The sequence below is a fragment of the Coturnix japonica genome, chromosome 12 (assembly GCF_001577835.2).
Source record: "Coturnix japonica isolate 7356 chromosome 12, Coturnix japonica 2.1, whole genome shotgun sequence".
NCBI lineage: Eukaryota > Metazoa > Chordata > Aves > Galliformes > Phasianidae > Coturnix > Coturnix japonica.
Genome location: NC_029527.1, coordinates 4,093,298 through 4,105,338, shown reverse-complemented (window position 1 = coordinate 4,105,338; position 12,041 = coordinate 4,093,298).

The following is a 12,041-nucleotide window of genomic DNA, read 5'->3' as shown; positions in this document are numbered from 1 at the left end:
ATTTTTTATTAACTCACTGAATGCCTCATATACGTTCAGTAACTCTAACTAAAATTTGATGAGCCAAAAACCAGACTTGTTTAAAGAATCTGACGAGGGGGGAAAGGGGATGTAAAGAAGTGAAACACAGAGGAACCTGCAATTATCAATAGGATGGATTTTCTTCCCTTTCTGACAGGGATAGAGTTACCAAACCTATTATTACGTGGTCCTAATTACATATCTCTTCAATAGATCACTCAGTTAAGGAGAAATATCTATTGACTGGGAAACATCACTAATTGTTCCTGTTTTGTTGGCATACTATCTGATTGGGGTAATTATAGAGCTGTTTCCCCATTCTCTTTGGCTCTGAAGACATATTTCTTCACAGATTGCATAGAATTTAGCAACCTAGATCTCTTGATTTTAGCTTTTATGTTCCCCTTTCCTACCCTTTCTTCACCTGGACAGTATATTGTCTGTATTACTCTCAAAATGACCTATACAGCTATAACTTGCACATGCATGTGAGGAGGCCTATTGCAACAGTTTCAGCATCCAGTCAGGCTATGCACTGTTTATGCTACACAAAGTCTTTGCTTTCAATAGTTAAAAAGTTCTTCTGCTGATAATATAAAAGCCTTTGACTTCCAGAATTACTGTGCTTAGAAAAAGGTGGGCTAAAAAAAGTTTAAACCTATTAAGTAGTTCATCTCTTTAATACAGGTACTTAGCTAGTTTCCTTTGATACACTGAGATCAAGTTTTAACTGTTTGGGAGACATCTATCTGTGGTATGTCGGCAAGTTATTTAGCAAAAATCTGCAACCAGCTGCCACAGCACACACTTCCACTGATAGATTACACAAAAAGCTAGAGCACCTCTAAATACAAGTGTACAGTAATGTAATAAGACCCTTTATTAAGGCAGGATTTACAGGTTTTCAACTAACTAAGCTAAATTTCAGAAGTTACTCTCTCTTTCTCCTCATTCTGTGCCACAGGCTGTATAAGGAACTCAAAGCATCATCATCTCTTATTCTGACTCCATGATGTAGAGTTGCATCATCCTCAGGTGTTTCTAGTCAGATATACATGAATGGAAGCAGCAGAAAAAAAGTAGAAATAAAAATGAAGAACTTGATCTCATTAAACAGAACTTAGAAACTAGATCTAAATCCAATCTAGTCAGTGGGAAGACTCAAGTACCTCGCACAGGGTTGTGAACAAACCTTAGACCTGGGACAATCTTGTTTGTTTACTGGACATATTGCCTGCTTAAGAAACACTGTAAATTCTCCAACCCTCTACGTAACCTGATGAAATGAAGCTTCTCTAGAAAGATTTGTATCTTTGGAGTAGTGAATGTATCACGTGATGGAACTGTTGCCCTGGTTACTACAGAAATTATTCAATAACAGAGCAAATTGGTATGTAAACAGTAACACTTATCTAACCTATTGGCAGAAATACACCTGCTGACAAGTGCATTCCACACACTCCAAAGACCCTGTCCAGCCCAGATGTACTTCCTTTTCAGTCCTCCTTTATTCAGAACCTATTCTATAGTATAGAGAAGTACTTCTCATCATCCCAAAAGACTGACAATACCAGCAACAAGACTATTCAGCTGTCCAAGACATCTTTTTCCTTGGATCACAGCTGAATATCCTGGACATCAAATACATGGAAATAATGTCAGAAGCAACTCCCTAGTTTAAGAGCCATCTTTTCCCACAACCCACTGAGGAAATAAATGCTAACGGATGCTCCTGGTGCTCTACACGCTGGGTTGCTGAGCTGCAGTTTTTACACAATATTGAAAGAATGTGCTTTCTATTATTCCTTCTTTAATTGCTTAAAAACAATTGTACGTAAAATCACGGCCAACTACTCTGAAACTACTGCATTCATCGCAGGGGGGGTTTTGAGCTTTAGGACTTCCCACATATTTCCTCAAAAATTACTTTTCTGAATGTCCAGTTTCTTTCCAATTTCATCCTTTCTGGGGACTTCACTACTAAGCTTCCTTCTAGCAAGATAGCTTCTCTTTTTTTGTCCATTTCTCAGTACTATTAGTACTACTTAAACACACAGAGAAGGTCACGTATTGCCATCACACAATGTTCTGTGATGGCTGCTCATGAATTCACAAGCAGACGGAGCCTCAGTGATGGGAAAGGACTCCCTCTTCTTGCATAAAAGACATGACACAACCTCCCGTGCCAGTGCTAAAGCACATTTCAGCTGCTCTTCTATGCTTTCTCTGCTGAGAAGCCTGCATTTGATTTACAAAACAGAGGTACCCAAGGAAACCCCAGCCAATCAAGCCCATAGCAAATGAACAAGTGACCACCATCCAAGCAGGATGTCCTACTACACAGCATCAGAGATGCCATGAAATTCTCCAGCACAAGCTCCACAGGAAACAAAGCAAAAGCCCTATGAAAACCTTCTACAGTTACATGTGTATTCATGGCAGGAATTTCTATAAGTGATTGCCTTCTAACAGCCATTTCTGTGCACTGACAACTACAGCTATGAGTTAATTATACACATAGTTGAGAGCATTATTTCTGTATGATTTTTATCCTCAAAATAAAGTTACTAAGGAAGTGTAGGCCTTCATTATGCTTTAATGCTGGGGAGCCTGCTTGGTGGTTGCACTTGTTTAAAACTGAGGCATCAAGAAAGTTGCTCTTTAATCTCTTAGAGGATGTGCGAAACTGTACAACACAGCATGGAAAAGTTTATTAACTATTATCATGTGCATGCAAAGGTAGCATGGAAAATTTAAAGGTGAAGCCCATGTTCAGACTAACTAAGATGTTTATTTCAACTGGATAAATTTAGACTGATGGGGTAATGAAAGGGGCATTGACAACCACTTGTGAGCTCCTTTAACATATCTATTTTCAGGAAATGTAACATCTGGTGTATACTACATCCATTATCCTATCTGTCCAACTTAAGTGCACACAAATAATATATGTGCAAGACTGATTTCCCTGTTGATGTCTTTATTATTACTTTGAGCAGATGAAATCTAGACCAGTCTTTTACTGTTACATTTTGTTTTCTGCATTCCAATGTCAAGTTGCTTAATTACGTGATATTTGGTCACACTCTCTAAACATTTCTTGCTGTCATTGTTGCACCCAGTAATTAGCACAAGTGGAAAAGCAGGACAAAGTGCAGAAACCAAAACAGTTCCAATTCAAAACTTATCAATCCATAATTGCATTATTTACAAAAACTAGAAGCAAATCATTAATGATTTATCAGGACACAGTAGCTGAGACTAGAAGCAGTTAAGAACAGAAGGACTGTGTGTCCTGACCTCCCACACCCCCAGGCCCTGACCTCCAGCTGCTCATCTCCTCCTGCAGCCCCCAACTTCTGGCTGCCTTCCTGCAATTCATTCCAGAGCTGCCTACATGTAATTGAGTAATTTCACTTGCCATGGAAGCTCCTACAGCCCAGCGCAATGGGCTGCTCTGGTGATGTAATATCAGCACTGGGGAGCACAAACACTTGCACATCAAACTTCAGTTGTTACAGAGATGTTCCTTTAATTAGTAATAGAGAACATAAGTTATCTTAACCTTGCCCTCATAGATAATTTCCTAGACTGGAGATAGACTAGCCTTCTACATAAGAAAACACTATTCTATCAGAGCTTGTTTTGCTCTATGGATCTGTGTGTTCAGAGCATATTGGCTTCTACAGGACAAAATTTTGTACACTATTAAAATCCTTAACAAGAAGAAAACAGCCCCAGACTCATCTTGTCTTCCCCACTGGCTATGTTTACATTTTGGCAGTAAAACAGCTCCTAAAACAACTGCTTTCATACTTTGTGGTGAAAGCTGTGATTGTCTCAAGCTTTGCAAGGTGGTAAAACTCACATTTTCTCAAGTATTATCTCTACCACAGTTAAGTGAGCCCTTTTCCTTGTCTAAGAAAAAAGCACTGCTGTAGATGCTCCATTTTTATAGTTGGTACAAACAACTAACCCAAAAGAGCAGCATGCTGTCATTGGGATGCTGGGGTCCTACATGGGCAACTCCAGGCTGTGAGCATCACTGCTGGCAGCAAGAGAAGACAGCAGCCCCGATGCCTCTGGCAGCTGACAGAGGGCACTGAACTGCACACTGTGGCTTGCCTGCCTCCTCTAGCACTGCTAGAGCTTCATTTAGCAGCTCTATGCCTTCAAAATCAGATTTACAGATTAAGACTACTACTTTAGAAGTGCTTCAGAGGCCACACACAAACCTAGAGGCGGTACAATGAGAAGGAAGTGAAAGGGAGATGAAAGATTTTAATCAGCATTGAGAGAAGTATAATTTTGAATCAGTCACAGCAGCCATTTCTTGGCCATGGTATTGAATGCCAGAAAGAGAAACGGGAGCTCAAATCCTGAATGTCTGTCAGACCCCAACACTTGAAAACAAATCTTTGGAAACAGAGCAAGGCTGGTAAACAGCAGTGGTGACAGCACATGTAGCACAAAGTGTCAAAGGGCTGCTGCCTTCTTTTTGTTAATCTTCACTTCCTGAGGCTGTGCAGTGCTATACTTCTAACACTACTGCTTCTGCAGGACCAAGGGAAAGGAAAGAGCACATATGGATGTAGATGATGAAGGTAGAGAAATGGATACAGAATATGTGCCCTTTTATTTGAGATGTATCATGTTGCTCCTGTGGATATACTTCTCTCTCTCCTCACATCCTCCACCCAACACTCAGCTTGCAGGAATCCGCGCAAGTGCAAAAGGGAACTTAATCAAGAAGAGAAAGACTGGAGACCAAAAGGATGTAAGCAGAGAAAGAGAGCAAAACATCGATACCCAACACAATGTTCCAGTGGCCTGAGTGAAAATAGTCTGTCTCCCAGATACTTAAAACATGGGATCCCAGAGTCAAATTCATGTCAGTACAACTAAGAAGGACCGTGAACACCTGGCCTGCTTTCACTGTAGACTTCAGTCAGAAAAACCCTTCTAAAACATTCCCTTCACTTGTCAGCTGGTGAAGCCAAGAGTTACATACTCTATTTTTTTATTTTTTTTGCCTGAGACAGGCTATGAAATTCCATCCTGAAACAAGATACACTTGATCTCTTGGAGCAGACACACATATCACACCACATCTTTCTTTACAAGATAGAGAGAGTGAAGAAACCAGACACAAAAGAAGAAAAGAAAGTAACTCCTGTGGTGCCAACCTATTTCATCCCTTAGAGGCACACCTCAGCATAGCAAGTATATTCACTGTATCCACATACAGTGATGCTTGGCAACAGATCTCAGAAGCTCTGAACAACATCCCTCCTCTAGCTATAGCAGCAATGAAAAGCCAACTTATCAAGAGCTATCTACAAACAGTGCACTTTTATAGACTGAGAAGTTAATATCATCCATTAGCAACCTACAAAGGTGAGACATAGCCTTCACTTCACATGGCACCATAACTGACCCAGTTTAACTTGAGACTGAGAGAAGATACAATAATACAAAAAAGAGAAAGACCTTCTCAGAGGTAAGATATGTGTTGCCTTACCTCTTGATATCAGCCATTTGGAAACTTGAGGGAAGATATACTGATGCCATAAGTTCTCTTCATGAACTCATATAACGTAATCTTCAGTTTATGAATTATTTTCATTGCCTATTTAAACCACTGTTCTATGTTATGTGTGATAAAGAATAAAGAGTGATTTTTTAAAAATGAATCACAAATATCTGGGTCACCTGATATTCTTCAAGATGTTATTTTTATATTTGAAATAGCCTGAAAAGTGCTTTTGGAACAGTATCATCTCTGCATAGGTGAAATGCTATTATAAGTAATGAAAAATCAACATGCACTGAATGTTGCAAGAAATCATGAGGACAGAAGATTTTAAAAGAGCAAACACTGACCAAATATAGAAAAAAAAAGTAAATGTGTGTTATTACATTACATCCAGTATAGATGCGTCATTACTCAGGGATCCAGTACGGATGCACAATAAGAAACAAAGCCAGCTAAGCCTCCTCACCTTCCCCAATTATCAATGTGCACAGAACTTCATTTGGCGTACTTCAATATCAATATCTTATCAGTAAGACAAAGGGCAGCACCTGCATAGAGAAGATGCAGTTTTTTGGATCCAGGTACACTGGACTCTGTGCTTCTGAACTCTAAATGAACAAATAGCCAGCATTAAAATTGAAGTGGCTCCTCAGGAGTTGGATTTCTGTGCTGCTGCAGCATCCCTTGTTTTCTTACTTGATATGGAAGCTAAAGGATGCACAGAGCATTAATATTAGTATTTCAAGGCACACAAAACCTCACCAAATGTGCACACTGAATGCTGCTCTCAAGGAACTGTTCTGCTCCGGCCCACCCCCAATCACTCTTTCTGTAGGAAGTTGCCATGGTAATGATAATTATTCTTGATCAGCAGGATACAGTAATTATTGCAGGAAAAATCACACAAAACTTGTCACTACATGTGCGAGACAGGGATTGTCTCTTCAATTATGCATCTTTCTTTGCCCTTCCCCACCTTATAAGGTAGGTTGGGTTTTTTGGCCTTTCTGTTATTGCAATTATATTAAAAAATACGAAATCCAATTATTTTTCTCTGATATGAACTTTTCAAGAGGTGATTGGCAGTTGCTAGCAGCTGTTTGGATGATTCCAAGAAAGCAGTATCTGATTATTTCCACAATAAGGAAGGTAAACAGGATTTGAGTTGAGAGAATTTACTGTAATAATTAAATGGCTTAATATTTTGAGACGCTTTCTGGAATAATTTAAATAGTGGCCTAAAGGTTTTGCAAGCAATAACTCCCTCACATCCATCTACTGTCCAATACTTAAGTTCATGGATGTGATAACTTAAATTGAAGAGAAGATTTCCTGTTCTTCCACATCCTATATTAGATGCATTTTCAAGGGGATGTGTTTGCCATCAGGACAGGGCTGATGCAGCAAAAACTGGTTCTACAGCAGTCCATGGGATCTTCAACTCAGCAACTGCTCTTGCTGATAAGAAATACAGCAACTTCTTTTAATAACTTACTCTCTATTTGCCATTTTAACTGGTAAACATTCATTTACAGCCTAGTTGCAAAAAATGATATAATTGATGGAGAGAGTAAGATGATATCAATATTCTGAAGACATCCATGATGAGTACTAATCTTATATCTAACTTCACATGGAAGCCTTTCTAGAAATAAATCTCCTTCACGCACCTGAGTGCATATACAATGTTAACCTGTACATTTATACTGGAACATTTTTTTTCTGTAGGATATCTGCTGTATTTTGAGGCAAAATAACTCTTGGTTTGCTGAGTCATTCTTGACTAGCTTTTGGGTATTTGATGCTTTGGATATTGCTTACAAGCTTTGTCATGCACACTGCCCAAATGTTTCTCTTTCTCTTGGGACCATAAACAGCAAACAGCATCCCTTTCATTACCCACGGATCAGGGTGAATCTATCTAGATTGCATTTTATGGTATCTTGTTTCATCTCTACATTTTGTAGCTACTTCAAAAGAAGCAAAGGGAAAACAATATAACACAGTATTTTCCAAAGGTTTTATGTTGGACAATAGCACAGAAATCAATCAGCATTTCAGTAATGCAAGTGTTTGAAAGAGCAGAAAAAAGTGTTTATGCTAGTGCAAGATCTGCTGAACCAACAGGTTTTGAAACACTGCCTTAGGAAGTTAACCATGTTGGTTTTTTTTTAGTACCTATATGACACAATCTTTTGTTATAGTTCTATATGACATAATGTTCTGTAGTCATTAATATGGGACTAATCTTATAGGCATCTCATCTGCTCTCAATGGAATGGGAGCAGTGCCAGGTTCTTATGTATGCAAAAATCCAAGAAAAAGATTTATCTGTCTATCAGCATGTATTCATTACACCTAAATTATTATTTGCCCACTATCAGCGTAACCAACACCTCAAAATGCATAGAAGTTAGACAGACTGTAACACACAGTCACGGCAAGCTTAAGGGAAAAAAACACAGCATAAAACAAAACACAACCAAGAAGTCTGTTTGCCTACTTCCTTTTTATAATAACGATCAGAAGCCAAGACTGAGAAGCTTGCAGGCTGGGGTCTGCACAGAGAATGCAAACGTGGGGTTTTTTCCATATTACAGGAGACTATGGAAATGAGTGTTGGCAAATTGCCTGCCAAACACTTTTGAAGGGGCTGCTTGGTTCCTGCATTTGACCAGCTGTAATTTTAAGTATGATAATTATAAGCCTCTCTCAAAGCAGCTAAAACTGGCTTTTTTGATGAGAATCCTGAAGTCAGGATTCATGGTCCACCATCAACATACCATGAGCTTTCTATATGATCTTGACCACATCGCTCCACTCAGGCTTAAATTCAAAGGCCAATAATCAGAAGGTTTTTAATTATATGTGGCTTTTGACAAGGTCCCAGATCCTAGTGCTGACCCAACTGTCAAATGGAACAATGTCCACATCCTTCTTGTCCAGTCATACATCTTAAAAAGATAAAAAACCCCAAGTGTTTGTAAAATACTTTGGAACTAATATACAAGCTGTCACAGCATGAGTTCACCATAATCTGAACTAATAGGTATAATCTGGGCAGATCACTAGAAGCTACTACTGTTTATTCAAGTAATGCTTCTCAACGAATTTCCTAAAAACCTAAACTCAGTACAGACAGAATGTTTGAAAATGAAGTAAAATACTACCTAAAAGTGAAGCCTTTCCATTATTTTGCTCTTCATAGGTATCTCATAACTGTTCTGTGATAGACTTGTTCAAAACAACCCAACATTTTTCTTGTCAAATTCGCACGCACACATGCACAAAATACCTCATATACAAATACACAATGGGAGTGGCTGGCCGATCAATTAACAGCAGTTTAGCTATCATGCCCTTCTCCCCTCCACATCCACACCCCCTATCTGCCCCCAGGACATCTCCTAAATTTTCCTTCCAGTGTGGTGTATAGAAGGTGGTCAGTTTTCCTTTCTATGTGAAGTATGCAGACCTCTTTGCCCTAGCAAGACAATATTTCACTTGTTCACCTTCTGAAAGGAATGGCTGGAAGATGCACCAGCCTTCCGCAGGGAGATCAAAGAGCTGCTGAGACATGCTGGTCAAGTATTTCCCTTTCATCTGAATATATTGTTTGTGGCTGTATGCCATTCTGAAAGGGTGAAGAAGGTTTCTAATCATTGCAGGAAGAGCAGTTGGACATGATAGCAAGAGAAAAGTAAAGATTAAGAATTGCTTAAAAGCAGACTATTATGCAGAAATAGCAAGTTAGATATTTGGAATAAACTGGATATAGGCTTGAGCAGCACCAAATATTAGAAATTCATGAGACATAAAAGAAATAATCATTAAGCATTGATACTTTATGATGTCACAGGGGTTGCTTTATTCCCAGTATAAGCATTATATTGCTAGACATGCTATTCATTCTCCATTTCCAAGAATGATCACTGCCCTACAATAAAAAGGACTTAAATTATTTGCAATGCATATAATAGTTCTGCAGAACCAGAGACTCACCAAATTCATAAAGCAAAGCAATGCAAAAAAATCACCTGTGTTCTGATAAATCATAGATAAGCTACAAGTTAAACAAAGCTTTCTAAGTTGCAGCAAAATAGAACACAGGATTTCTCCTGGTGCAGCTCTTCTTTTAAGTCAGCAATTCAATTTTAAACCACTGAGCTGAATTTTATTTGGATTTCATTTTGTTAAATCATCCCTCATGGAAAAAAAATACCAACAGAATAAACCACAACTGCAACTCATTCATTAAAGATGTGTTCTTTATCCTTAGAAGAAATCCAATAAGACTTTGGTAATTCAAATGGTCAAAAAGATAAAGACTTTTTTCCAATCTTCTGGAGCAGGGCAGCACTGAAGGAATGACCAGCCAAAGGAAGTCACCTACTCGGCATTTGGTAAGGCCACACACCTGGGATCACTGCACTAATGCTAGAGCAAAGAGCAAAAGTAAAACCCAGCATTGTCCTCTTTGCAGGACAAGGATCCCAGAGGCCAAAGCAAGCTTGCCTCTTCAGCAGGCATTCTGGATGGCCCAGCAGGTAAGTGTTTGCGGAGGTATGTGACATGGCAAGCTATCTGGACAGAAGTATGTTTGACCTCCAAGAATTCAAACTCATTCAAACTCACTGAGTGGTTCAAGTGCAGCAAATATACTGAATGAGGGCATAGAGGAAGGGCTGCTGCGTGCCTGACCTCCCCAAAGGAAGAAGTAAAACCATTGCTGTTCCCTAGGTCCCCTGAGGTCAGTCCCATCCCACAGTAATGCTGCCAGTAGCCTGCAGCTCCTGGCTTCAATATTAGGGAAGCTCTACAGGGACTTGTCAGTGAAACATGTTCACCTCAAGGTAGAGATTGACCTGCTATGCTTAGATGAGTCGCATCGTATTTCTGTCCTATTCTATTTTAATAGTAATATTTTCACTAAACCAGAATGAAAATAAGCAGTATTAAGTGCAAGTATCTCCTATGTAAATATTTATCTAAGGAAGAAAAAGTGTTCTTGTGTGCAACCACAGGTGCACAGACAAACACTCAACACCAAATTCAGTAAAATAGCCTTTGGACAAAAAGCTGAGCAGTGTTTGGACAGATGGCCAGCTTTTTCCATAAATGCTTCACTTTACTTCTATTGTTTTTCAGGGCAAGATTCTGTACTAGAAGAAAAATATCTACAACACATTTGGTACTTCCCACAAATTACACAAGTAAGAGTTTGTCACAATCTGCAAATAAACTGGGTCTCTAAAGTCTCAAGGTCTAAGGTCTCTAAAACACTCAAGGTAGATGCTTCTTCATAAAATATGTGTAGTTCTGAAAGAAATTCTTCCTATTTACTCCCATAGAAATGACAAGAGACACAAAGAGCACAAAAAACGCTATTTGATAGAGCAAATCCTCAACTACAAAAAACTATTTTTCAACCTAGTCACCACCATTAACAGTGCATTTTTCACCAGCCATGAACACAAGTATGTCACACTTGTGAAGATCTGTATGCCTGTCCAGAACATTGCTTGTCTTTCACACTACTGTTGCCACTGCTGAAACACATCAGCTACCACCTCACTGTCCTCACATCCAGTTTGGTCTCCATAAACGTTCAGCAAGTGTTGAATGCCAAAGAGTACAATGGTTTCTGCATTGAAGAATTAAATCCCACACCTCTGTTTCATATGCATTTCCACCTCAGCCACCATTCTGTCAGGCTGCCCCTCTGCTGCCATCTACCACACGGCAATAACACTTCATGGAATTATGATGGGAAGCTTCAACCTAAATAGGAGGCATTACTTTCAGAGCAGGGCTTGTATATAGAAGCTGGCACAAGCTGTTGAAGCAAGTAGGATAGCTGAAAGTCTCAGAGGTCCAAAACAAAGACTAAAAACATGCCATAGAAATTGTTATATGCATATTAAGAAAGAAATAAGGAAGAGACTTTGGTGCAAAGTGTAACAAAAAAATAATCTTTCAACTGCTGTAACTAATAATCTTGTAACTAGCTGAGGCAAGTTGCCTGGTATTTCTTAACTGGGAAGGTTCTCTCCTTTGCCAGTGTAGCAACTTATGCCTATAAAGATGTTGATAACTAGGGTTAGGTGAACCGGTTTAGATAAAGAACCAACTTGAACTTCTGTCCAAGGTTTGAACCTAAGGTCTTTATTTCAAACCAATTTTAGGAGGTAATTCTGCTTTTGATTTACCCTTGTGCTTCCTCTCCAAAACTCGCTCTTCTCCATTCTCGGCAAGAATAAGAAGATGGGCTTGGACCTTTCATCTCCAAAGGCTTCTGACAGCCCTGTAAATCCTGTAGCTCGCCAATTTTCAGATTTGAGAGTTTTGGCTGAGAACAAATCATCCAAATGGCTTGAAATTGTGAGTACCAAATCACAATGCCGCCTTGATTTTATCTTTTGCTTCTTCTGTAAGCAGCTAGTGATGCTTCAGAACGTATCACCAAGGAATCTTTGGATAAGAT